Raw genomic sequence first — 16,146 nt, forward strand, 5'->3', positions numbered from 1 at the left:
CCTTAAGATAACCCTAAAATACATTAAGAGATGCACCTTGAGATTTTACTCCCATTAGGAATATCCACCTATCCTAGTAAACGAGTCAACAGGGAATATTTTTGCTTATAAATTTTTTTTTCATTCAAACTCTCCCTTATTTCAACTTGCACGAACCACTGTTTAAAGTTACTGCATCCAAATACCATCATTTGAAAGAAAACACAGGAGGAGTTTAATTATTTGACTTTCATTTGATTACCATTAAAACAGGTTACAGACACTTCTCCGAGCAGGAATTCTGCTATGGTGGCAGCTTACAACAGTTTCCTATTGCTCTTAGGGGATAAAAACCAGTCTAAGGTAATTATACCTGCATATTCTTTTGGAGAATAATGGATAACAGATATTTCTAAAATGTGAACAACAAATTTTTCCTAAAATAATCCAGATACTCCTGCTGGTCTGTCATGGATCAAACCATAGTAATTAATGAACATTAGTACTAAAGTTTAACTGTTGAATAGTTGGTTCACTGAAAACAATCTACATTTCAGGATCATGTCTTCAAAGAATAAAACTGAAGTATGATTCCCTTCACTCCCTACCTTTTGTATTCTACACTTTTTTTCAGTTGGTTAGTTGTGTGGCAAATTAAGAATCTACATAAAAATTTACACAACTGAATAAAAAAACTAATTCAGTAAGCAGGCATTTTGAATCCTCCCTGTCATGCAGACTTCCAAGATCTATGTATGTGTACTTTTTTAGAACAGCAAAATTAGAACTCCTTAGAACCATTTATCCTTATATAATCCCTGTAGAGACAGACAAGACTACAGGGAGAAACCAAAGGCTTCCCAAAAAGCTGGACAACGAAGTGCAGACATGAAGGACAGAGACCTGTCCTGGAATGGCTGGGAAGAACTCAGGGCAGATACATTGGAGTCTCTTCTATACTGGCTGCTTCAGCCCTTGGCTAAAAATCTACACAGTTGCCTTGCTACTTTCTTTAGTCATTCAGACACCTCTCTTTCCATTATCTGCTCTGTAGTTTCTTTTCAAATCACTATGGGCACATCCTGTGGCAGCAGAGCAATAGCAAAACCAAGGCCATCTTAACAGCACAGGCTGAGGCCATGGAATTTAACACAAATGCCATATCCAACAAAAAAGCCTGCGGATCCAAGCAATACAGATAATTAATATCCAGGGTTTCTGGTTTCAGCTCTGTGTTCAGTTATGACCACAATAAAAATGATCTTGCCAGTTTATGTGGCAGGGGGAATTGCACCCATGTGACATACACTCCCATCACCCTGCTGATTGCTGTAAGACTCCTTGGAAAGATCTGGATGGTGAGCAGGGAGAACCACCCAGCCACGGCAGCAGCCACGGCAGCAGCCACGGAGCCATGACTGGCATTGAAGGGACATCACCCTTTGGAGTTAGTGCAAAAAGCATCCAGAGCACTCCTTCACTTTCTAGTCTCTTTCACAGTGAGAGGTTAGATCTTTTTGGTTTAATAGGCAGGAAAAAACCCAAACACTATTGCTAGAGAATCAATATGTTTAAAATTCTCACAGAATGAGAAAATCTGACTTTTCTGTTCAGGTTTGTATCTATAGAGATTCAGGTTTAGGCATTAAAATCCACCTGCTTCTACCTAATCATATAAAGAGTTGAAAGGCTCTTTGATGATTACTTTCCATCTTTGGAGAGGGGTTAAAGACTTCCTTAAAATTCCATTGGCATTAATTCAGCCTTTTTTTTTTCTCAGTTTTTCCTAGAATCAGTGTAACTGACTCACCTCAGCAAAATGAAATCATGACTGTCCCTGATGAAAAGGGTTGTTGGGGCCTGAAATCCTTGTCATAATGACTTCCTAACTGAACAAAGATTCTTGAGGGTCAAGGTTTTTTTCTGAGTCTGTCTTTCATAAGGTTTTCCATATCTAAAAACATGGCTTGTTAGAGCTTAAACTGAGATTCAGAAAAGTCAGATAAAGATAAAAAGAATTAATATACAAGTAACCAGAGAATAAGGGATAATGTGGGATCTTACAAGCATTTTCACTGAACTTATTGCTGGGTAATTACAAAAGCACAGATGTTACAAGCAAGATTGGTTTTGCATTAAATATACTTGTGTAGATGTAATAGAACACTGCCTTTAAATAATACTTGTTTATTTGATAGCAAGAAAATAATTAGATCTTTTAGGATATTTGAATTATTAAAATTTTTAAAAAGCAGAATACTGAACATTTCTAATTTTATTATAAAATCAGCAAGTTAAGAGGTCGAGTCTATATCTTAAAACACTTCCTGGACATAACTAAGCATAAAAATTTTTGTGATGCCTCTTATGCTCCTATGAATATATTTTCATAAGTACTGGTGACTCCTTGAGACAAAGCATATTATCCCAACTCCCTTTTATAATTCCTGTTTGGCAATGAAATCATCCTACTCCAATCACTGACTGACTTTCAGAAACATCACAAGAGAAAATCATTGTAATGTCACTCTAGCCAGTTGCAGCTAGATCTAATTATAACGAATTGCAAGGAGAAATCTTTGGTTCAAAAGGATTAGACCAGGTGATGTAGTAGTTAAAGAACAATATATAGTCACAATTACTTTAGAATTAAGTCTGAGTATTAAGCATTTTTACAATAGTTAATAAGCATGTTTAAATTACTGATTTAAATAAATATATTTTTAATGCGCTGTTCAAATAACTAAAGTTCAAGCAATCCTGTGATAAATCAGAAGGTTCCTGAGCACTTCAGCCTTTCATCTGCAGAGTACTAGATAATCTCTGTAGCCTATAAACTGCTCAGCATAAGACTGACAGTCCATGTCTGTACTGATGTTTCACTTCCAGACCCTTATGTTCAAAAAAACATGTTTGTAGTACAATGATTGTAAAATAATGTCTTGGACCTTTTCTTCCCTTGGCCTTATTTTATTATTCACCATCTTCCTCCTTTCTCAGTGGAGAAAAATTAATTCATTAAGGATGTCTGAAGATGAGGACAGCTTAATGTTCATAATGTGTAAAGAGTAAGGATAGTTCATTTGAAATACGTTTAGTTTTACCTGGGGCACATATATGTCCTAAATAATAAACATATTCCTCTAAGGCTGCTCTTACAGAGTTAAATCCCTTCACTGTACAAGTGCAATTTCTAGTTTCTCAAACCCCTGTCATTACATTGCATTTTTAGTAACCTACTTATCTGTTTTACTGGGGGAAGTTGTCACTGTATTTGAATAGATATAATTGAAAGTCTGGGTGGAAGTATGACATACAAGTCTATGTAACGTAACAAGAGCTAGGCAGCATCCATGGGAGCTAGCAATACTCAAATCCAGCCAAATGTAAAAAAAACTTGTAAAAATAAAATAAAATTAAATTAACATCTCTAACTTTGAAGAGACCTTCACAGTGAGCTTTAGTTTTTAATTATTTTTATCAAATAAAATGGGAGAAGTAAAAAGAAAATACACTAGGGTGTTACATGAAAATGTGTACACGTACAAACTACTGCAACTCTCCGTTGTTATCTTGTGACTACAAAATATTCTACTTACATTTTTAGATACATGTCACCTACAATTCCATATCGCATCCTACAATGCTGACAACACATTCTCACAGAGGAATATAGTAGCCTAACATTAAGCATGGTCATAATGTTCAAATAGCTATCATCATCGTTGTATACTTCTCAAATATTAACTCCCTCATTTTGTATAGTTAAAACAAATTCTGAATTGTAAATAGTGTGTTTTAACATTGTCTTTTGAAACAAGGCATAATTGCCCTCATTTCAATGTACATTACAGAAGCTAAAAATACAGCCACTTATCTCTAAAAGTGATACAGTATATTGAGTTCTTTGCTACTCTCAAGAAGATTGCATAATTAAGGCTAAAGAGCTGCAGGACAAAATTTATGTAATAATACTTTCTTGTATCATGCCCTACACAGGAGAATTTGAAAATATTTTTCAAGATTTAATGCACAAAGTAGCACAACACCCTTTGTCAGTCTTAATGCTAGAGACTAGAAATGTTTATGAAACTAGTCATTAATTGCTATTTTTTCTTTCTTGTCTATTGTTCCAAGAATTGAGAAAATTATGAAAAAATTTGACTAATGCAGATAATGTGTTCTGGTTGATTGGTGTTCAATTTCTTCTATTTTAGTCTTGAGAACATGACTTTGAAGGGGAAGTAGACTCATACTGTGTAGGTAACAACCAGTCATACACAGTTGCTTCCATTCTCAGTGCACAGGTTAAAAATACTCCCAAACAACTCACTTCCCTTGCCTCCCTCCAGAAGTCCTACAATGAGTTCACACCCTACCCATTCAAATTACAGAGAGCAATAACTATTTGACCTTACTTAACCCCCCTTCTCTACTTTTGCAAAACGCAAAAACACACAATCAACAAAGAATAAGCATTAAATTATTTCATTACCTTCTGAGGCTACCCAGTAATACTTACTCAAAACCAGAAGAAAACAAGTTTGAATGCTTTCAACCATCCTTGTAGTTCATCGAAATTTCCTTTCTCATCTTACAGTAGCAAACGTCTGGTCTAGTAGATTGTTCCAGCTACCAAATCCTGAGATGAAAGAGCAGTATCTTGGAACTGCATATGTTGACTTTGGTTATACAAATACAAGAGCAATAACCAGGGCATTCATGACAGCATACTGTCACTCCAGCTATGTTTGCTCTAGTGCTAAAGATTTGATCTAAGAAAAAAAGTTCCTGAGTAATTCTATTATTTGATTTCATCATGGAAAAAGCAAAAACATTATTGAATATGAAGAAAATGAATTAATTTTCTTCCCGTTATTATTTTGGAAAGCAAGGATTGTCAACAACTGTATGACAATATTTAGAGAAAAACTAGCATACTTTCCAGTATAGGTATAGGAAAACCTTCAAATATCCTTCCACTCTGAGAGAAAAAAGGTACCTCTGGTGACAAGAAAAGTAAAACATTTCACCAAAAGAATTTATTATTAGTGAATAGTGCAAAGACTAAAAAGCTAAAGTCAAAAATAAATGTATGATAATCATTAGTATGCCTATCTGCATGCAGTGCTGCAGAGACTACCCATGAAAAAAAAAAACTTACAATATAAAAATAATTTTAAAGGAAAAAGTAGCTTTTCAGGAAAGGGCAATGAGGAGTATTACTTTTATGGCATTGAATTCATTTACTCTGGAAATGTAAACTTGAGAGATACAAACTCTTTTTTCTTAGAGATAAAATTCCTATGATAGTGGAATTTTATTCCAAAATCAAGGTTGCTAGCTCAAGGTAATACAAATGAACAACAAATAAATTGTTTCATGCTAAGAGCTCCTTGAAGGACTTTGTTTACACCTGTATTTGTGCTTTCCAACATTCATTTAGCATAAAAAGGTGTTCACATAGAGATGTTAGGATCAAGAAACAAGGAGGAAACTACATCAGTAAAACAAATTGTTATTATCCAGTTTAAACATAAAAGAGCAAAGAAAATTAAGACTGAGTATAAACCGGAAAGCACTTAGAAGGTTCAAAATATACCCAAAAACGAGATTAAAACCAAACGAAGTTAGATGTTGGTGCCAAAAAAATGATGTATTTTATTTAATAGTAAAAGAGGCAAAGAGAAAGAAAGAGAAAAGGAAGAAAGAAATAAAGAAGTGGGGGGGGGGGGGGGAGAGGATGGGGAAACAGGGAGAGGTGACAGGGGTTAGGTGGAAGCACAGCACATCCGAGGGTCCCAACGACATCTTGTTGCTCACTTTCACCTGATCTGCTGGTGGTGAGGGTCTCCCATTGCCACTGTGGCCACGCCGCCACACCCACCACACCACACCACACCCTGCCACACGCCACTACAAAGAGTAGTAGATTAATATATGATTCGGGAAGGTGGGAACGCCCACATGCCTCCCTTGCAAGGGGCCAGTTTGTCACTGTCCCTTGCAACACTGAGGATCTGTTACATCACCTCGGGTGTAGGGTCAGGGCACCCCTTTGGGAGGGGCCTATAAAGGGCCATGTCACCCCCTCTGTCCTTCATGTGGATGCAGCTTCTGCCAGGGTGCAGGGGCCCCTCAGATGGGCTCCTCTGCACAGTGGAGGATGGGTGTTCATGGCTTCTGACCAGAGGTTTTTCCAACACACACCCAAAGCCTCTCTTCCCCCCACCTTTTGGTGCAAGGGTCTGTGCAAGCCTGGCAGCTGATAGCCCCAGGGCTGTGGTCTCCACTCCTGAGGTGTTAAGCTTGTGCTCTGTGAATGTCCCCAGCCCTGAGTTACTTTATCTTATCTTCATCAGCGGGCAGTGTAAAGCCTCAGTCAGGGCCCCATTCACGGTGTGGTAGTGTTCTCTGCAGCTTTTATAATACAGTTTTAAAAGTCCTTCATGAAAATGTTTAAGTCATAAACATAATATTTCAGTCTCTGGCACATGTATTTTTCAAACACTACCATCAGTCATCTTCTTTTGAACTTCTAGAAATAATAAAATGTCTAAAATTGATCTGGCTGGGAACTGCTGGAATGCACTTTGAAAACACCACTGCCATTTACAGGTTAAAAACTGAAAGTCATGTTAAAAATTAAGGCTCCAAGTTCAGTAGAGTAAAAAAGGGTAAAGCGGTATTTTAAATGCTCTTTTGGATACTCTTTCTCTCCCACATGCAGTATGTGCATGTGAGCAGCTAAGCGCTTCCTAGGGAATGTGGCCAGCAGAGTTGAGCCAGGAGCAGACCCTGCTGCTGGGCATGGCACTATGGAGGAGCAGTGTTGCATTTACCTGGTGGGAATGCTGGTTTCCAGAAGGAAACTGGATGGCATTTCCATACCTACATCACTTCCAGGAAACTCATGAGCCCCTTCAATGCAAATATTTTGTTGGGTCTGAGAAGTTAATGTTTGCAATTTTATTGCTTTGCCTCTTAGGCTTTGAGTATTCTTCTCTCTTTATGGCATCTGAGGTAACATCATGACTGTCCCAGAGAGAGTGAATGACCACTGCATCATTTCTGCATCCAATCTGTAACCCCACCCTGAAGTCTGGCAACTTCTACAGAAAGATAAATACAACACACATTGAAAGACTCTTTTGATCATATCGACCTTTTCTGATGCCTGCCACTTGTTGCAGCCTTACCTCTCTTTTACAAACACAGTGCCTGAATTTCCAAAAAAATAACATAAGAGACCCCACAGAGATCTGGCTTCCAGTGACATATTACATCGCGATATGTAGGGTGCACTACAGCCTACATGGTACACCTCAATCCATAGCTCCCTCACCACAGTCCTGGGGGACTCCAAATGCATGTTTCTCTGTATGCCACACAGTGCTTCAGATCCAGAATTGCCAGTTCAATTTTAAAAGCTTCCCAGGACATAAGATTTTCAAATGTTAAAAGAAAAAAGTTTTGAAAAGACATTACCCATGGGATTCATAGTGTTGTAACCTCACTTTAAGAAGGTATTAAGAGGTTGCACTTTCGGGCCTGAAAACACAATATGATGGCAATACACACTGTGACATGGAATGGGGACTCCCAGGGGAACCTGTTTTGTACTAGTTGTGAACGTTATCCTGAATATGTCTGTTTGAGAAATAAATAGCTCTTCAAAGGTATCCTCTTGAAAAGAGCAAGACATTTAAATACCTTGTAGCATTTGGACTAGGGTGATTACATACACCTAGAAGCTCTATCTCTGTCTGTGAAGCTGGTAACTGAAGCTTCGAGATAGTTATCTGTAGTCTTTAAAGATTTTTTTCACATCCTGTACTAGATTTGTTTGACTTCAAATGGCAATATTGGCTATAAATTATTCATGATTCATAGCTATCTCTTTAGAGACATGATCTTCAAACAAAGCATCCTCTTTAACTCTGTTCTTCCCTTCAGGCCTGTTGAATGCAGGCCTGTGGCCTTACTCTTGGTATTAAGTACAATTTTAGAACATCATATCTTTGTTTGCCATTTTTCATAGTTTCCCTTCCTTTCTTAATTTCTTGAACACCTGCTATGTTTTTTAAACTCTACATTTATTTACTATTTTAATAATAACCTAGTTCCTTCTAATTCAGTGTCTTTATTTCTTCTCTGATTTTAAAAATCCTTTCTTTCCCCCTTCTAATAGCTAAAGAGATACTGGTTTTAAAGGCTTTTTCTTCAACATTTTTACTTTCTACCTGATGTCAATAATATCCTCCTAGAAAGCTCAAGAGGTTAAAAACACACCCAAACACATTTGCCATCTCCTTTCGTAGCATATAAATAACTGTTCTATTAGAGCAAGGTTTTTTTCCATTTCATTTCCTCACCAATCACACCTTAGACAATTTTGCAACACCTACTTTAGCCAGTGAATGTTTCTGCTGCTACCTGTTAACTTTGATTGTGAACAAGATTAATTTGCACATTGATGAAGATTTGCACCTGGCTTCTGCAAGACAAAACACTAAAGAAATCAGAAACAATTTGGAATCTGCACACAGAGCAGGCCTTGTTCTCAGGCAAACCAATAGCAGGAGAATGAAGATCATGTTTACCTTTCAAACACTAATCCACAATAGCCTCTTCTAGAATAATGTCTCAAATTGAAAAATAAATATATTTACCATATCTTTATAAAATTTTTTTCTAAGTAGTTCTAAGCACCAACAATAAGAACATATTTTTAAAAGTCATAGATCTGAACTCTGGAGCACTCTCTTCCAGGTAACTTGGTAATCTCTTTATAGTTATGGCTTTAAAGTATGGTTTTAACAGATTTTAGATACTTACAAAATGTTGACAATAAATGAGTTACTCTCAAATAAGTCTACATAAATACAGTTCCAGATTCTTCTAGTGAAAATACTTTGCTTTCATTCTGAGCTTTTGTATGTATGTGTCTCGGTTTTGAAAGACAGGTGTCTGCTAAGGAAGGCAGAAGCCCCCCTTGAAGTGGCAGATATAACCCTTTTTCCCTCCAAGTTATTATATTTTGAAATCAAGGGCCTTTAGGCAGAGATGTGGGAAATAGGAATAACAGTTCTTTACTATATATATATATATATATATATATATATGTATATGTATATAACCAGTCAAACAAAACAACAACACCTATGGCAGTAACAGCACACACAAACCCAGTCCCAGCCTTCTCGGCTGTCAGGCTATTTCCCCTCGGGTGCAGTTCCGCTCGCAGCCGGCAGGGGCGCTGGCGGCTCCCGGTGAGCAGGGCAGGTGCGATGGTTCCCCCGCGGCTGCAGGGGGCGCTCCGGAGCGAGCTCAGGAAACACGCGGCACCCGTGCCCTGGAATCCCGGGAAGGGATGGAACAAAGGCTTCACAAACCCCTGGGCAGCCGATCCCGGACTCTCAGGAGCAGCAGGCTGGGAACGGCAGGCGGGAGCAGCAGGCTAAAGCGGCAGGCTAGAGCGGCAGGGACGAACGCAAATCCCGGGTGGCAGGCGAGATGTATCCAGATGGGAGAACCCCACGGATGCCCAGGCAGGCAGGGCGAGCAGGGCTACAGCGTAGCAAAAGCTCGAAGCAGCAGCAGCGGGGCAGGGCAGCCACAGCTCGGCCTCCAGCAGGGCAGGGAAAGCGGCTTTTGGGGTCCCGGCGTTGTTTCCAGCAGGAAGAGAAGAACGGCCAAAAAGAAAGAAGCAGCAGCTCCTTTCTCTGCAGCTTCTCTCTCCGGACGCTCAGAGCGAACTGCCCCCACACCCAGGTGTAGACAAAAAAGTAGCCAGGCCCGCCCCACTCCCTTTTTGTCTTTCTTAAGTACAGCTATTTGTCCCCTAGCAACATGCATATGGGAGAAAATTCCTTTAACAGAAAAAAACCCCTAAGACTAAACTAAAACCCCAACAGTATGTTTTGTAGGATTTGTGGTATTTTAAAATCAGAAGTCGTGTGTGTGGCTGTACGTAATATAGTAATATATGTAACACATCACTTATTTCTGTAATACACGTGACTTCATAAAATTTATATTCCTTTTATTAAGCTCAGTTCATGGAAAAAAGTAACACTACAGCTCTAAATCCTATGAGGCATGCACCCTTCTTGAAAAATGCACATCTATGGGAGCTGCCTGCTCCTTTATGGTCTTTTACATGCACAGCAGGAGAAAAGCACAGCTCACATGGGTGTGGATGCACTTGTGTGAGACAGCATGTTCTGCTCACAAAGGAGGTAGGCAACAGATATGTAATCACTGAGACAGAAGGTTGTGCTTCACATGCCTTGAACAGACCATGCAAGATGAAGCAAATTGTTTTGTTCTTTTGAGCACTGTAGAACTCTGATAGAGCTAAAAACCATCACAACTATCTTGGCTTCAATTTTAGGCAGCCATATATTAATAATTAGAGGAAAACAAGTGCACTGTCATCCACCTTTAAAAAGACTAAGATCATCTACACAGACCTATTACCACTGTCACCATAAAGCATCTGGGGAGGAACTCAAAACTGGAGCAGCACTGTAAGCTGCAGGCATAGGTGGGAAGCTTCCTTGTGTTTGATAGTCCAAGAAATCAGTACTTCTGTCAGGCAACTGTTTCTAAGGGTCATTCTACCAGTGTCTGTGTCTCAAGAAAAGTAATCATTCCATTCCTCAGCAGTCCCATGGCATTCTATATAAGCAGAGAAAAGAGATAACTCCGCCTATAATTGAGCAGTAGTGATGCTGGGAACCCTGAGAGCAGCTCCATTGGGCTGTGGGTTCAGAAAGCTGTCATGTAACACCTTTCCTGGTATACAAAGGGACCATACATTGCTACACAGAGGTACTGAGATTACCATGGTAATGAAAATTATAATTAAAAACTAACAAGCAAAACAACAATAACACCACCTCAACAAAACTATGAATACTGAAACTTCACAAAAAATGTATTATTCTTCTCCCTTCTTCCCCTTACATGAAATACACATAACAGAGAAATGTTCAAGACTAATTCAAACAGCAGCTCCTCCTGGTGTACCCAGTTTCCATGTCCACCTGCTAACAAAGATGAACACTGCGATATGCACTGGAATTCCCACACAACAAATTAGCATTAGAACTCAGAGGTGTGTGAACATACTTCCTTCCTACCTGTGTATCTGGGTAAACCACGGGTTTCTGAAGAACTGAATACATCAACAAGTAGCTGTGGAAAGCTGATTGGGAGAATTCCTTGCAGATTTCTGCAACCTTTTCAACACGAAAGCCTTTATGATAAACCCATGAATTTTTAAGCAACAGAATTATCTTTGTTATGTAATTTCATTTTAAGTCGAGATTCAACAGAGGCAAGTAACAGAAGTTTAAAATGCATTTATGTTTTTCTGCCAGCTGTATCTGTCACTGATAAAAGAAACAGAAAACTGTGGACTGTCTCTCTCATAGGCATAATCACTACCTGATTTATGTACTTACTCAGATATAAATTAACTAGTAGATGAAACATTTGGTTACTCTTCAACTACATAAATATCCCGTAAGAATCAAGGGTATCAGGAAGTTCAGAATTACCACAGTCATTCAAGAAGCCATATCACTGAGTGTTTTGTCACATTCTGAATATGGAAACATTTTTTTAGTGAAAGGTGCAGGGATCCAATCCTACATGTCAATAACATAATAAAACAGTCAGGCATTTTCCCACATAAGTTTCGAGCAGAATCTCCAGATGCTGTTGGAACACAGTGTGCATGCGGTCCAAACGACTTTCATGGGCTAAGAGAAACAGCTGTTCCATCAGAGACGTGGGACTAGACTTGAGATCTCTTGCCTGCTTCTTCAGTGTCCTGATCAATAATCCACACCCATTCTTTGACATGCTTTTAGGCTACGATGTTTTCCAACAGGACAATTTACATTTTACTATGTATCTTTGTTGGGTTCTTGTGCTCAAAGACATTTTCTTTTCTTATTGAACTCTCTAAAGCCCACGACATTTGGTAGATGACCACACTGCATTGGGTTTTATCTGTACAACTTTTGTTTTTGGATGTTTTGCCTTACAGGGTCTCATATTTAGGTAAAATTTAGTCTTTTCTTGGTTACTTGAATTGGTTTCCTGGGGGTTTAAGACTAAATATCCACTGATTAAATATCCTAAAATATTTAACGGAAGCTAAAAATAAATGGAATTGAAACACTCAAAAATAAGAAAAAAAAAAGTCTATCTAATGCTGGAATCTGAGCAATAAAGCAGGATGTATCCCTCCCAACATCCCTTGGGCTCTTTGTTTATGGTACTGTCTTCCCAGTAATCTCCCTGTGCACCCACTGGAAGTGAGATGCTGGTGTTTTGAGTCGTACTTTCTTGTATAAATATTTCTTTTCCTGGGGCATTCAGACAGAATGAATCTGTGAAATCTGTAGCTCCCCTGCAGAACATTGCCTCCACACAGTCATGCCTTCTCTCCTCTGGAGAGGAAGTAGAAGGAAACATCAAATTTTATTGCAGCCTCAGGTTATGTACTACTGTCTCCGGGCCCTGAAAATAACTGGAAACATCCAAATCAAAGATTAAATGTACTGTATCCTCAAATTCCTCTTCTCTCCAAATGAAAAGTGTTCAGAGGAGTTCAAGAATGACCTCTGCCATGCAAGACAATTCACAAAGATATAAAAGCAAATATAATAAGGGGTGTTTATGAACTACGTAGGTCATGTGCAGTCTTTCAGCAACCTGGACTTGCACAAAGCTCATGAAACAGTACTAATTTCAAGGGACTTCTCCAACATGTCTGTAAGACTGTTGTTATTTAGACCAAAATTATTAAATACTTGATTTTTTTTCCCTCATGGCATTCACCAAATAGGCCTGTATTGGATTTTTATTAGCGGTTTTTAACCTAGACTCGAAGTGTAACATTTATTTAATTCCCGTTTTTACATCTTACATTCCTCTTATTACCCCTGGACTTGACCAAACTCTCTTTTCAGACAAATCCTTTGCAGAGTTGTCTAGAAAGCCAAGTATGTAGACCTATTGTATGGTATGAATCTTGTGGTTTGCCACCCAATAAAACAAAGACAATCACCATTTTGTACTTTCTTTCTCAGATGCAAACCGCTGAAAATTTCAACATGATAAAATTTACATAGTTTTGACAATCTTTATTACATGCCATTTCATAATTCCAATAGTGTGTTTGATCTGAAGTACCATGGATGTGTTGTACTTCATGCTTTGAACTACAGAAACAGAAGTTATTTCCAGTTCTCCCTGTAGCAGGCAGGTTTGGATGCTGTCAGAAAGTGGTTATACCATCTGGATACCTTGAAATGAATGAAATATAATAAAACATTTTTCTTATTTGTTTACATTGGTGATTGCACCATATCAAAACCCGCATTATTATGGCAATAGGTTAAATAATCAAAATTAAGCAAGTCATTATTTTAAACATTCACAGAGCCCTGCTATAGGTGCATAATTTTCTTGAAACAGACAGCTTATCTTGAGGTATTCAGGTAAAAACCAGACATCCAAAAGAGCCAAGGACACAGGATGTGTCAGGCACAGCAAAATTCCTGACAGAACAGCGCCCTAGCTGGTGCTGCTGCCTGGAAATGATGACTCTGCTTTTTACCTTACCAGGGATTTCCAGTCATCCTCCCATTTTCTCATCTCTGAACTGGATGACAGTGACTCAAACAGTTTCTATAGAACCCAAATGACTCCTGACCATTCAGAGATGAGAGACTGAGCTCACATCCTTGGTTGATGCTTCCTAGGCAAGGGGGGAATGGGAAAGAAAGCAGAAGGTTCTACAGTTTTAAGATTATTTGCACATTGGAGCATAATGGTTCACTCACAGAAGTTGCAGCTTATTGCTGCTGCCACATCTAAATACTAATCCTGCACACTAAAAGCCCTCCTATGTTTGCTAATGCCAATGTAATAGCTTATCCACCTTCACAGATAAGCAAACAAAAAAGTTGTTTGTAAATATGTCACAAACTAGGAAAAAAATCATATCATGGGCAAATATATAGGATCAGTAACATTCATTTTCCTTTCAGACTTCTGGCACTCACAGATGAAACCTTAGAAATAAACACACCTAAGTTTACATTCAATCCACATACTGATATTTTTCAGCAACAGAAAATTCTCAGGCTAAGTCTTGTCTCTATATTTCAAAGAGAAGGTGGGAACAGTAATAGATTTTAATTACTGTCTAGTGTCATTACATTCTTTCCTCCTATAATTAGAAACTAATGAGATATGGAACACATTCTGTCAAATGAACTGAGAAAACAGCATTTCAAGTGGAATGAGCGGCCAAGAACCAAACAAAATCCAGAACTGCTGGGCAGAAAGTCATGTCATACATAAAGAAATTTCATTTGCTTGGATGAGTGTAATGATTCATCTCATTTTGCAGAAGTTTCATCAGCCAAGATTTTAATTTCAAAAACATAAACTAATTGCAGCTCTCTTCTGCCTGCTCCCACAGGAAATCAAGGTGTTTAATGCCAGACATATTCACACACAGACATATACCTTACTTCCCTAATTTTTAAAAACTGCCCCCCCAAAAAAAAGCAAATCTCCCATCCCCTGCTCTCTATCCAGCTGTGCAATGCAGTTAGGATTCATCCCTTGGAATGAAAATTGAAAAGCAGTCTTGCAACTATCTGAATCTCAGAGATAATCTTATATAAATGGACTACAGTGCAAGCTATGTCAAAATCTTGATGTTGTTTTACCTCATTGCATAATGAAACTATAATCACAGCTTAGAAATGGATATTAAAAATTTCTATTATTATATTTTTTGGGGAAATCACTCAATACAATTGCTGTGCTGTATTGGCAATGACCATGGCTCACCCCAGTCTTTGTGTAATGCCAGCAGTCAGGTAGGGAACGGCACTGCTTCCATGTGCAAGTCTGTTAAAAGCAAATACCGGCAATGCCATGGCAGATTTTCTTCCTTTGTCCTAAAGGCTAAATATTTGCATCATTTTATTTCACATCATGACTTCTCTGTGACACAATAGTAGTATTTTGCAGCTAAACCTTAGAGGGAAAGAGATTATTGAGCATTTTTGGAAAGGAAGAGACTCTGGGGTTTTTTTAACTCTCTGTCCTTATGTAGTCTAAAAATCTGTCAATGAAAGAATAAAAAGCTGTGAAGGACAGAACCAATAAAAAGGGCACTTGGCAAAGAATGAGATAACAAGAAGGTCTCATGGTCAGATACCTAGGGAACAGTGTTCCCTCTGATTTTACCTTTTCCCCAGACTTTTAAACAAGACAAATATTCGAATAGGTTAAATCTGAATCCTCATAGAAAACTATGTGTTTAGAACAAATATCATATTTTCTTTACGACATCTCATGGAACCGTATCTGCAGGCTGGCTCAGTACCCTCACCGAGACAGTAAATGCCAGCGAAACTCCAAATATAGACCGTCTCAAGGCAAGAAAAGAGATGGGCACAAAAGCCAAACGAAGGTGCATCAGAACAAGTACACCAATCTTAAACTATTTACATGATTTTTCATCCTAGATTAGAGCTGCACTGTAGAATGTAATGCGCCATCTGATACTTGCTTGATTTGGTAGAGAGGTGTAATTCCTGTCTCCCATTCACCCTTTTCCCTGCCTTTTCTGGGGGCAGGGATCTGCCTCCAGCCACTGCTGAGCGGAGCGTACACCAAAACTCTGGTACCAACACCTGATTTGACATAAAAGAGAAAAGGCTTTGTCCATGTTCTTTTTCTTTCATTTTCTCTCCACTTGCAGCAGCTCTTGGTAACCTTGCTGCCCTCCAGCGTGCCAGGAGGGCACACAGTGGGAAGGAAGTCAGCTGCTTTACAGGCAGTACCCCATAAGTTTACCAACTAGTTATTTTCTATTATTGCAGAATATCTGTCTAAAAATGGCAATAAGCCTGACTCTTTTATGAAGGATGCATTTAGAATCCTTTTGGTTGCATTTACTATTATTTTTATAGTCTGTACTAATCCAGCAACTTTTTAAGAACTGAGTGAATTAGAAGCTCCTATAGGAGATGTTCATAGACATCATGCACCACTGTTTTAATGGTATTTCTACGTACCATAACTAAACCCAAGAAAACACATCTATTCCATCAAACCACCATT

General features: G+C 38.5%; 1 protein-coding gene across 4 annotated transcripts in view; it reads left to right on the top strand.

Moving 5' to 3' along the window:
* Window positions 1–16,146, top strand: part of GABRG2 (gamma-aminobutyric acid type A receptor subunit gamma2) — a gene marked incomplete at both ends in the record, with an annotated part of 66,100 nt that overhangs the window by 36,405 nt on the left and 13,549 nt on the right. The gene's annotated exons all lie outside the window — the stretch shown is intronic.

The sequence above is a fragment of the Coloeus monedula genome (assembly GCF_965178545.1).
Source record: "Coloeus monedula genome assembly, chromosome: 15".
Lineage (NCBI taxonomy): Eukaryota > Metazoa > Chordata > Aves > Passeriformes > Corvidae > Coloeus > Coloeus monedula.